Source organism: Macrobrachium nipponense, chromosome 40 (genome assembly GCF_015104395.2).
Source record: "Macrobrachium nipponense isolate FS-2020 chromosome 40, ASM1510439v2, whole genome shotgun sequence".
NCBI classification, from domain to species: Eukaryota; Metazoa; Arthropoda; class Malacostraca; order Decapoda; family Palaemonidae; genus Macrobrachium; species Macrobrachium nipponense.
Genome location: NC_061101.1, coordinates 57,330,043 through 57,342,478, shown reverse-complemented (window position 1 = coordinate 57,342,478; position 12,436 = coordinate 57,330,043). Strand labels below are relative to the sequence as shown.

The 12,436-nt window shown below is 37.6% G+C and overlaps 1 long non-coding RNA gene across 1 annotated transcript; it reads right to left on the bottom strand.

The window, feature by feature from the left end:
• Positions 1-839: 839 nt before the first annotated feature.
• LOC135212360 (uncharacterized) lies at positions 840-3,103 on the bottom strand. The gene is made up of 3 exons (XR_010313888.1): positions 2,258-3,103; positions 1,964-2,122; positions 840-986 (listed from the first exon to the last, which is right to left on the bottom strand). It is a non-coding gene; the product is annotated as an uncharacterized LOC135212360 (long non-coding RNA).
• Between the last annotated feature and the right edge of the window lie 9,333 nt (positions 3,104-12,436).

Sequence of the window (12,436 nt, the reverse complement as noted above, 5' to 3'; positions counted from 1 at the left end):
AAGTTTCATTTAAGATTTGCAATAAAAGCCTTATTGCCAGCAATTATATGAAATAAATTAATAAATTGTCATAAGAATTGAAGGTAAAACTTACGTATCGTTTTAACACTTTAGTAACCAAGTTAAATTATCCTCAGTTCTAACAGTTATAGTAGCTCGAGTTGAAGTCTCTCGGCACCTCGCGGACCACGGCTCACGAGTTTGACACCCATGGTTTAGCACGAGATCGCGTCCTCTATTACCCAGACTAACAACCAACAGATATTGAAAACTGCCTCCGAGTTACATCACTGTTAAATAATTAACTTATAACCGTCTAACGAGTAACTAGGTATGGAAATACATTGCCATATTCGTTTTAGGGCCAGGAACAAGTCCCCGGACATTTAAGCTTAATATAATCAGGCTGCTTTAGGTTGAGACTTAGCTAGTCATTTGTCAGCTGCTTGTCAACTGCTTAAGTTTTGACTACTATTTATGGAGTCTTTCAATAAATTCTTAACCAATTTGCTAATATCTAAGGTTAAAGCAATTTGCTTAGGTAATTTTTAAATTTTAACAGAAAACTTCATAAACTAGTTAATTTATGTATTAAGAGTAAAATACCATAATTCTTTCCTGGAACATTGCCACCCGATGGAACATTAGGCTTTACCTATGGTCTTCCAGGTTACATCAAACCCACTTCATAATAATTTTAAAATACTGTGGATTTTAAGACTCCATACGGTCAAAGTAAACTATTATTATTACGCATTTCAGAATTGATGGCAAGAAAACTTAAGGACGTTCATATTTAAATATCTTTATTGTATAGTTAAAAAAAAAAAATACTGGTTACACCTTTTAAAGCAAGAAAACTTTTGGCATAAAAGTGCACTAAATCAGTAACACCAGACTCCTGCCTCACCTCAAAATAGTGTTGTAAAAGCAACGAAACACCAGTGTTTTTAATAACGGGAGTCCCAACTACTCAAATGCACAACCTGCAAAACAGAAAAAATACCAAGGCAGAAATGTTCTTTGTAGTTAATGCACAAAACATTACATAAAAGATTAATTTGGTTAGTAAAATATAAAAGTTAGCTTGAATTAACCTAAGCCAATTTACTTCTGTTTAGAAAAAAAACCTGACAGACAAGAAAATAAACCCCAGATATTACCAAACAAACCCAAAAAGCACCGAATTGAAATGACCACCCAGAGAAACGACCGTATCGAACTTCACTTTTTTATAGCAAAATGACAATGTCAAATTGCCAAGTTAAGACCATAGCACCGCCTGGCATCGCTCGCAGATTTCATAAAATATTGAATGTATTACACGTAAGTGAAAATAAAAGGCCTCTTCACTGTATGATTAGGAATAGTTTAGAGTTTAAAAAAGTCAAAACATTAGCTATAACTTACGTTAAGATTAAGTAATTAGAATTAATATAGAATTATAATTTTAAAAGCAATACATTAATTCAAGCTACTATTTGTTGAAAATACCAAAAGGTGAACCACATTAAGAGATCAAAAATTTAAACTTTCAGAATTTGGAAATTGGGAACTTAAAAGGATACGAATATAACTAAACTTCATAAAGGATAAACATTAACTAAAATCACAAGAATGTAGATTACGTTAACTATTGCCCTGTTATCAAAACAATTGCAAAATAAGTTTTAAAAAGCCTATGATAAAGATTCTTTAATAACTTAAGTGCTCAATATAAAAGTTACGTTTATTTAAATCTCTAAAAGTCTACAATCCAAGAACGCTAATACTAAAGATTAGTGCATTTGATACCTTTAAATGAAAAATTTGTTAACCCTCATACCTTGCCCGATAGGTCTTACGACCTATCTAAACAAGGCACGAGAGGCTCCTCCAGCCCATGCAGGGGCACCGCCCCTGCAGGGGTGGAGGTAAAAAAATTCACTTTGAAAACCTATGTACAAATGACAAAATACCTCACCTTAAGTCATACATTGGGAGTTTTTGAGTGTACGAGAAACTTTCAGGCGGGAGAATTTTGACCTCAATTTCTTTCTTCATGAAATTAAGTTTTTGAGTAAAGAGAAACTTCCTGGCTGGAGAACTGACCTTTCTCAAGCGAAGTATAGATGTCACATATCTGGAAGTAGTTTAAAGTTAAAATTTTAGCAGGATATGGATTTGTTCTAATAAATTAACTAGTCATTTTCATCATATACAAGGTATATTTAAGGGTTTAAAAAAAGGTAACTTTACACGAAAGTTACTGTATTACCAAGTAAATTGTATTTAGTTTGTATGGCGTTTTCACGTTGCATGGAACCAGTGGTTATTCAGCAACGGGACCAACGGCTTCACGTGACTTCCGAACCACGTTGAGGGTGAATTTCTATCACCACAAATACACATCCCTAACCCCTCTGTGGAATGCCCAGGAATCTAATTCACGGCCACGGAGGTGGCAGGCCAAGACCATACCGATCACGCCACTGAGGCGCCCAAGTAAATTGTAAATTAAATATTAAATTAAATATTAAGCTAAACTGACTATCAGATCTCTGATCCTGAAAGCTACATTCATACTGCAGGTTAAATGCAACTACTATAGTTTCATAAACTAATTGAAAAACAGGATAAAAATGCTATATAAATGACTAAAGCTAAAAGTGACATTTCAGGCCAGGTATTCAAAGCTGTCCACAAAATTACAGTAAGTTTGATATTAATCTTCTAGAAATGTTTGAGGAAACATGACATGATATACTTAAAAACCATCAATTTAGTCTAACCAAATTAAAAAAAACAGTTTAAAAAGCTCTGTTCCAAGAAATCTGTTGCAACAAGCCATTACAATCATCCAACCATACCAATGAACCCTTGACATAATGGGAAAAAACTGAATTAATGAAAACCCCTGTGTTAAAACTATAACATGAACGTAATGTAACTTTGGCCTTTGCAGAGCCTAGGAGAATCGCCACAACTTGACGTAGACTATCCATCACGCGACCGAACTCCAAAAGAATGATCAACCGGTACGGAATTACTGAAAACTATTCGGGTAACGATGAACCGACGAAAACACGCGAGCTGGGTAACACTTCGAAACTTCAATCTTCCAAAGTCGACGAATAACTAAAAATTTGCTTTCAGAATCAGACTTCAGAGATTCCCAGTGCTGTTGGCGTCAATCATCAAGGACCATGGATCACCTGTCTAGAAACTTGGACGATTCGAGCGGAAGGGCACTATAGTGTCCTTGGTTTTGTTGAAAGGGAAACTTTAAATAAAAGAATTTGTTGATTCTTTCGCGTTAATTGACTGATTCTTCGTTTTATGACTTCTCGGTTCTTGGCAGAATTATTAGCCTCTGCGTATCATAACCTTTCATCAATAATTAACCGAACTAGAGAATGAATATTTTTCGATGTATGATGTATTGTCACGCGGTAAAAAAAATACATATATGTATGTTATATATATATATATATAAATATATATATATATATATATATATATATATGATATATATATAATATATATATAGATATATAAATCTATATATAATATAGTATTATTATATCTATATATATAATATATATATATATATATTTTGTATATATTTACTCTCACTACTTTTACCTGCAGACTCAACCCGTCACATACATAACAAATCAGACATTGCTGGAGTCTTTTATTTAAATAACTTGAGTCCAAGTTTGTTGACTCTATGCACTGGATGTATTATTATACAGCAGGTCATTCAAATATTTTGGACACTCAATCATGACAGCTTGATGAATCATTAAAAATACTTTATACATTACTCTAGCTTTGATGGGGAACCAGTGCAACTCAAACAATGCAAACTTACTCTTGCCATGCGGTGCAACACCCTTTATTAGTCTTGGAGCTCTATTTAGCGTTTAGTCTCATCTTAGGCAGACTTTTCTGCAGTTCTTCACCCAGTTTACGACACAATTAATCAAGATTGTTATGGAACATTCTCCGAGATATATATTTATAAAACAAAGGACATATTTCTAAGATGATGTGCAGTAACCTTTTGCAACATTTTTAACTTGAGCACCAAGAGACAAAGAACAGGTTAGTACCACGAATAAGTCACGCACTTTATCACCGTTCGAAACTATATTTCTATAATTAGGCCGAAAACCACCGAAGTTTATTTAATTTTTCCTTCCTACAGACGTTATACAAGAAAAATATTTATTATCTCATTTGTCTCGTTACTATCGTTTATGAAAAAGAAAATTGGATGCTTTTTTAAAAATGCGGCAATAAAGTTTAAGTTTACGTAAAGGTTGTATTTAGCTTTTAGTGGGTCCAAGAATCTATATTGCAAGGACGTTGCTTATTTTAAAGAAATATATTAACTGTGGTTTTGTATTGCTTCAAAATATTTTGTTGAATAATTTAAAAAGTTTTAATGGTTATAGCCATAGTTGCTCTTGGAATTTTTTAACTTTAGCAAACATAAATTATAGCTTTCACTTTGTTCGTAGTTCTAATCTCGTTCTAATCTTACAAATTTGTAATTTGTTTCTAGAATTATTTTAGTGCTTAAATAAATAGCAATAACAAATTCGTACAAGATAATAACTCCAATCATAATATACAAAATGTAAACTATGTACTAGTTGATAAATCTTTTAATCTTTAACACCAATGTAATGTTCACCTACTCTCAAAGCCTCTGTAGGTGCATAAGTACGGTAAAAAAAGGCTTAATTTCATAAAATCGCAAATCTAAAATTAACTTTGATCTGAAACTCTGAGGCTTTTGCAGTCTTAAATAACTTTGGTGAGGATTTCGCCCTAAGTTTTCTATTTACAGAAGCGGCTTTCTGAAATATGTGTTAGTTTCTTGTTTTACTCGCAAGAGCTTTCAAAGCAGAGCTGATGTTGGTTTTACCCCTCAAGCTTCGGCTGATGTGAGAAATGGTGATTGGAATTGATGATTGCTTGTTTGTTGGTTTTACCCATCACAAGAGCCTGTCGTTGATGGAGTCGGGCGTTGATGATTGCTTGTCTCTTTGTTTTACCCCACCTAAAAGCTTTTAAAGCTGAACTGATGTGATGTGATGAGCCTGGCATTGATTTTGTAAGCTTCATTTTATATGGTTAACCTGTGTAATTCGTTATGTTGAAGTTTCAATAAATTTTTAAATTATGCCTATGTAAACTTTTAACGTTCTTACCTCCACCAGTACCTCTCAAACTTTTAAGTGTCCTTTTGTGTGAATGTTAAATTTACAAATCAGTGTTGCTTAATTAAATTTTTAATTAGTTCTTAGGAAATCTTTACCATAGTTGAGACTGAGTAGCATGATAGTCTGAACTTTCAATGGACTTCAGTTTAACATTAGTGTGGTTATTGGATAGGTGCTGCGAATTTGAAATCAAAACGTAACTCTTTATATAATAGAGGGGGAAGTACCTTTGAGCAAAGTGATTTGCAGCACAGTTTACATTTGGAGCCTCTCTCAGGTCACCTTTGTCTTTCATGATCCATACATTCTATGTTCTGCAAAGTTTTATTCACACTGAATTTAACATTTTTCCAGAATCCAGTCTAATTAACAGCTTGATTGTATTTACTTGTCACATTGTTTTTGGCCTAGATTAAGGTTTTCCAGAAAAATCTCTGTTCAACCAGTTGCCCTTCGTCAGTATCCAGCTATAGCTTTACTTATAAAAATCAAACTTGCGGGGGCTCTAATTTTATTATATGGAAGTGTTTTGTTGGTGGTGATTTTAGATTCTTATGTACGTATTGCATAAGTTGAATACCTTGGATATTCTTTGCCTTTAATTTTCCAATGAACTGACAAATTATCACTAGACTTATCCCTATTGGGTTTTCTCGGCTGGCCATTTACGATACTTTGACATTGTATCCTTCAGTTTACCCATAATAATATCCACATTGGCATTTATGGTACGAAGGATGGGGTAAATCGGTGTCAGTGACTGTTAAGGTACACCGTGGATAATTGCCTTATACTTAATGTAAATTAAGTAATTTGGGCAGGACTGGCATGCATTAAGCTCTGGGTTCAGGATGGAGAGTATGAAGGACTTTTATCTACCAATGATTGTAAGATTGCAATGGAGTCTTTGAGACCAGGATAGATATCGTCTCAGTGGTGTCTCTAAATTCCAAAAAAGTTATGACTGAACTCTTACTTCTGAAAGTGAGTTCTTTAGATTTTGCAAACAATTAGTGTGCTCGTTACTCCAGTGACGGGATTTTATTAAGCTATAAATAGATGGGTTTATGCCAGGATGGGCTTTTTTCCTTAGCATTGTGCATAGAATTATGGCCTGGAGGATCCTTTACACACTACTAAATGTTAGCTTTGAATCTCTTTCTCTCTTTCTTTCTCTTTCTCTCTCTCTCTCTCTCTCTCTCTCTCTCTCTCTCTCTCTCTCTCTCTCTCTCTCTCTCTCTCTCTCTCAAAACTGTTTGACATAACTCATAAGGATTCCTTATTCCAACTAATCTTGTTTCATTAATTACATGAAGCCGGTGCCAGTGTAAATATATCAGAACTCTGAACATGCAAACATAAATGAAATTAACAAAGCGGTAAAGACTATGACTAGATCAAATATAGCTGTCCCTGCCAGTGATTAATTCCTATTGCTATATTTCGTCACCTTGATTGAAGGGCAGGTGGCGGAACAATGATTCTCACTAAAATTAAAACTGGTTAAAACAGGAATGTTGTGGTGTTCAAAGTATCATTGTTAAAACTGACCCCATGACAGTACACTTTTCAGCTGGACGTACACCTGTACATAAGAAGTAATCTTTGCTGCTAACGCTTCGTCTGACTCCATCGAGTAGACTACTATTGTTGAGCAAGTTACTTCTAAAGGCCTGTCCACACGAGCGGGCCTGATCGGCGTGCTCCAGGGATGACGGGCAAATTCTGGCGGGCTTACCCATGAATGTTGTTCTCACGGGCGAGGCAATGAAGAGGTGGGCGTGCCCGACGATGCCAGTAGTGTGTTCAGTGTAGTACGATAAACATGGTGCCTACCCCAAAGAAGATACTGTGTAGCGTCATAATTGCTTTGTGTGGTGAAAAAAGAAGAGGAGAATATGGTGCAAAGAATGGCTCGGTAAAAGAAATGTATATGGTTAACGTACATCTGTCAGGGTCGAAGCTCAAGCCATCGGGCACCACCATGGTGATTTTGCTACTAGACCCATCGGGCAATTGACGGTTTGCCCGTCAAGTGTGCCCGTTAAGGCCTGTCCACACGACCGGGCCTGATCGGGCGGACCTCCCCTCTAACGGCCACACTTGACGGGCAAACCGTCAAATTGCCCGATGGGTCTAGTAGCAAAATCACCATGGTGGTGCCCCATGGCTTGAGCTTCGACCCTGGCAGACGTACGTTAACCATATACATATCTTTTACTGAGCCATTCTTTGCACCATATTCTCTTCTTTTTCTTCTTTTTCATCTCGCACATGCTACACAATATCTTCCTCTTTGCGGTAGGCACCATGTTTATCGTACCACACTGAACACACTACTGGCATCGTCGGGCACCTGTCCATCGCTTCACCCATGTGGACAACATTCACAGGTAAGCCCGCCAGAATTTGCCCGTCAACCCCGGAGCACGCCAATCAGGCCTGCTCGTGTGGACAGGCCTTTAGAGGGGAGGTCCGCCGATCAGGCCCGGTGGTGTGGACAGGCCTTAACCTACCTGACTGATTTCGTGCCCTTCTTCATAGAGTAAGGAGCAACGCAATTTCCGTTTTGATCTAACCAAACACAGAGCTTTTTTCAAATTTCGATCATTAAGTGATGTTTACGTACTGCTGCTTGAAGAATCAAAACCCGTGTTGGCATAAGGCCAATCATATCGCTGATATCGAGGACTAATCTAATACTAACTTGAGCACTTAAGAAACCAAATTTCATTTTCAATTTTGAGACTGTTGAAAAGCAAATGCCCATGAAACCAGGTCAGACTAATTTAGAATGAACTACAATCCTTTAAGAATTCTCTCTCTCTCTCTCTCTCTCTCCTCTCTCTCTCTCGGCCCGTAACCAGATTTTTATGGGGGTGGGCGGTCTTCTTTTTTTTTTTTACTGCACCTTTGCTACTAGAAATGTCATTGCATATATAGGTGTATACAAGATGAAATACTTGAAAAAACACATTGCTTTCATAAAAAGAAACTTGAGAAAGCGAGACATTGATGTTTGAAAGTTTATACTACGTAGACATAGGATTAAGCCTGGTTTTTACAGGCTGTTCTTGTGAGAGAGCCCGTGCTGTCCAACTTTTATTTATTTATTTTTTTTTACCGGAAGTTACAGGCTGTTCTTGTGAGGAAAGAGCCCGTGCTGTCCAACTTTTATTTATTTATTTTTTTACCGGAAGCTATCTGATTTGTAAGTGACCTCCACAGAAACAGGATCTGCGGCCTCATTTGGACCTTTTATCGTGATCATCTGTCGGCTTACACACGCACATGCTATTAGTGTCGCTATTGTATATCTATCGATTCATTTATTTATTTGTCTAGGTAGCCTTCAAGTTTATAGTAAAAGTCGAGATGAAGGCGTGGAGGGAATGTGAAGGAAAAGTACCGGGCAGACTTATGCTAATGTGCACTCGTGATGTGCTGATGATGTATTGGTCGGCGTTGTTTTCCACCAATTTCGGGATCTTTTAGACCAAGCAACTAACTATCGGCATCACAATCATCATATGTACACTTGTGAAAGGCGCCAAGTCTAACCACAAAGGAGCTCTGTTGAAAAGACATGGCATCAAGGAGCAACACTATCATTGCACCTGACTTCAGTGCTCATCTTCTCTCTGTCAGGCTCAGGCACCCAAAAGACCCCACGAGACGCCGCATGTACTGTTTGTTCCAGTAATTTATAGGAATCAAATTACTGAATAACTCTGATGATTCATCTCGCTTACAGGCCGGCCTGTCAGACCTAACTCTTTGCTCCAGTAATTTTGGAAAATGATGTGACCTGGCAGTTGCAACCATACTAATCAGTGAACTTTTTGTCTTGCAGTCCACCTTACCTGTACAAAGCCTTCCACCCTCTCCTCCTCCTGGATAGAACCATGAGCTTGTGAACTGAACCGTCTATGAAAACTTTGCCGGGTTTGTAGAATACAATCATTATTGTATCTATTTTTTGCAGGATTTGTGCAACATTGTAACGGGTGCAGCTAGACTGTGTCAAAGAAGCAGTACACTATTGGCCACCACGAAGGTGCCTGGTACTATGATTCCAGAGTCAGAGAAATGACTTGAAGAATTAACTGCAAGTTTAAAATAAACATATGAATAATCTACTGCCCACCAAAACGGAGGATGTTACCACCAATTCTGCAGATGTCACTTATAAGGTAAGACTGTAAACCTGTTATCAGTGGTGTGAGCAACTGCACTAGCTCTCTCTCTCTCTCTCTCATCTCTCTCTCTCTCTCTCACACACACACACACACACACACACACACAAATATACATATATAATACCCACAGCATTTTATCAAATAATGCAAAACTGCCATGTGCATTCCTACAGTTATGGAATAATTTGGGAGCCTTAGAAGTGTCAACTTGGGATTTCATAATCCCTTCCGTATTCGTTCTCTCAACATTAACCAAACACCCACTGCCCAGTTATAGAAAGCTAATTTTATTGATCACAAATAAACACATTAACCGTAAGCTACAGATGCCTTGTGATGAAGACAACCATTTGAAGAAATACATTACGCATCTGCGATGCTTTTGGTGGAAAGTTTTCTCTTACAACTTTGTTGTTGAAGATACAGGGATCTTAGGATAGGATATTTATAATTGATTTATTAGAATGAAAATATAAAAAATAATATGAATGTTAAATGGTACAGAAAAATTATTTCTAATAAAATATAGCCTATTTATTTTTATATTAGTTGGTGAAACAATGTTCTATTTGTCCTTAGACTTTAGCACATTTAAATTTCAAGTTAAAAGTCGGGAATATAATCTTTACAACATATGCTGAGGGGAAAATCTTAATGCATCCTGAGTAAGCTGGAGGTCGGATCACGCCTTGTTACGGCTGCTGTTGCTTAGCATTAAAGCCAATTACTTAGTGGAAACCCTCAACCTTAGCATAAAAATATAGACATGCGGGGCTTTGCTTCTGAGAACATAGTGTCACCTTTATTATCTTGGCTTGCATTTCCAGTGGCTACGTTGTTTTAACTGTCTTCCTCTCTTCTCCAGAAATGAATAACGTTGTTCTGTATCACTTATCCGAATTCGTTCTGATGCTCAAATTCGGTGCTCCGTTGTAACCAATTATTCCAAAATATAGCCAAAAATAATTAGTATCAAAATATATCAGCAGCAGGAGTCAAGAGATGCCAGAAAAAATATAAGAATGAAAGGCATAAGTTTAAATTAGTATTACTTGCCACTATGACGTTTTGAATTGAACCGACCTTGGCGTCAAGACGCCTGATGTTAAAGCCCTTTTAGCCTGTAAGTACAAATAATTTCCTCTTTAGAATTACCATTCGCACATCAGGTCTTTGTTGCAGATGGCGTGACCTCCCGTTTTCTTAGAGATCTCCCAAGGGAAAGTGGGCCTTATTTTTTCGTGTGTGTGCCACTCCGATGTTTTAGGATTCGTGATCATCCTCGGTGTGTTTGCGTGTGTGATGATATTCCCCATTTCTTACGTGGTTAAGTACACTGTCATTTTATCTGAAATGCTTCTGGTGGCTAGTTTTTACAGCTGCTGTTGCCTGATGTTAAAACCAAATACTTGCTGGAAACCCTCAACTTTGGCATAAGAATATAGACAAGCGGGCTTTGCTTCTGAAAACATATCGTCATCTCTCCTGTCTTGGCTTTGTATTTCCAGTGTCATTATCTAGAATGAAAGAGTGGGTGAACATTCACATGGAATGTAACAACTGTTTATAAAGTCACTGGTGAGAAAATTCATGCCCGCAATAAAACAAAAAAGAAAAAATGCTGTCTTGCCGGCAATGACATACTAACCACGCAGATCCTAATGTCAGCGTCAAGTTTATTTTGTGAAATCGTATCATCCAGTCAGTTAATAAGGTCCTCCATTAAACCCCAGAGCACGACTGCACCGGATTGTGGATGATACTAGGACGTGCAATTATGAGCCAGTGAAGGAGGGTTAATGAGAGAGGACAGGGAAGAGCGCTTTCTTCTGCGAGGATGTTTTAACTTCGGAGGGAGTCCCTCAAGTCACCGCTGGGGGCCTCACGTTTCTTACAAGCGGCCCCAAGTGCCCTGTCGTGGGCTAAGCGTATACGTACAGTACAGCATCCGTATTTAATATTTAATATATATTTTTTTTCTTCATTCAGCTGCTCCCCTAGTAAGGGTGGCTTTCTAATAAATAAAAATATTGATTATTGCGATATTCACACTTCGGACACCTGAATCGGGGATGAACACGTGCAGAAAACTTCCGGTTTGAAACTCTCTCTCTCTCTCTCTCTCTCTCTCTCTCTCCTCTCTCTCTCTCTCTCTCTCTCTCTCAGGTGTGTCGAAGGATATTCGCAAGTTATCTCCGTCTACCTTTCATCATCAGTTATTCTCCACATGAAACTAACGTCATATCCTCTCGGTTACGAATTCCCGCCTTTTATATCGACCTAATCTAATAGCTTTATTGCCGCACCACGATTCAATAACGTATGTTAATACAGGTCGTACTAGACCTACGTATAATTTGACTTTGGTCAGCAACTTCAGTCTATTTGATTCCAACTCTTATTCAAGCTCTCTCTGTTGTTCAACTTGCTCCTTTTATTCCCTTTTCCATTTAACGTTGCCTCAACGCTTCGTGCTTCCTGTCCTTAGGTTTTTCCTCTCTCCCTTTCATGAACGTCAAACAATTAAATGGCGACTTTGGTGAGAATTAAATAATGGAATAATGTGGAGTGACTGTGGAGAAACTTAAACAGTGAAATAAAGTTAAGGGGAGAGGGGGTGGGGGGGGGGAAGATGCCAAAGGCTTTTGGAGAAGAAGCTAAGAAAATCTTAAATGCCTTATTTTCTCTTTTTTTCTGAGAGTTTTCAGAATGGGCTTGACTTCTGATTTTTTCTGGGACGAACGACGTTACCCTGCCTGTTTCCTGGAAAGCATGATAGTTCTCGATATCCGGCGCTCGTCTAACTCGTTCCTGGAGTTGGTGTCTTGAAGCCACACTTGGCCTTAGATATTTACCATGCTTTTCGCTTACTTGGGGAGTAAACCTACAAGCTACCTAGTTTTGTTTTTTTTTTGGTGGTTCTTGTTCTTGTTGGGGGCGTAGGAAAGGTTTCATCAAGCCTTCTTCCAGGAATTATTGGTATTTTTTTTTTACATAAAGAAATGAGAGGAATAAAAGTTT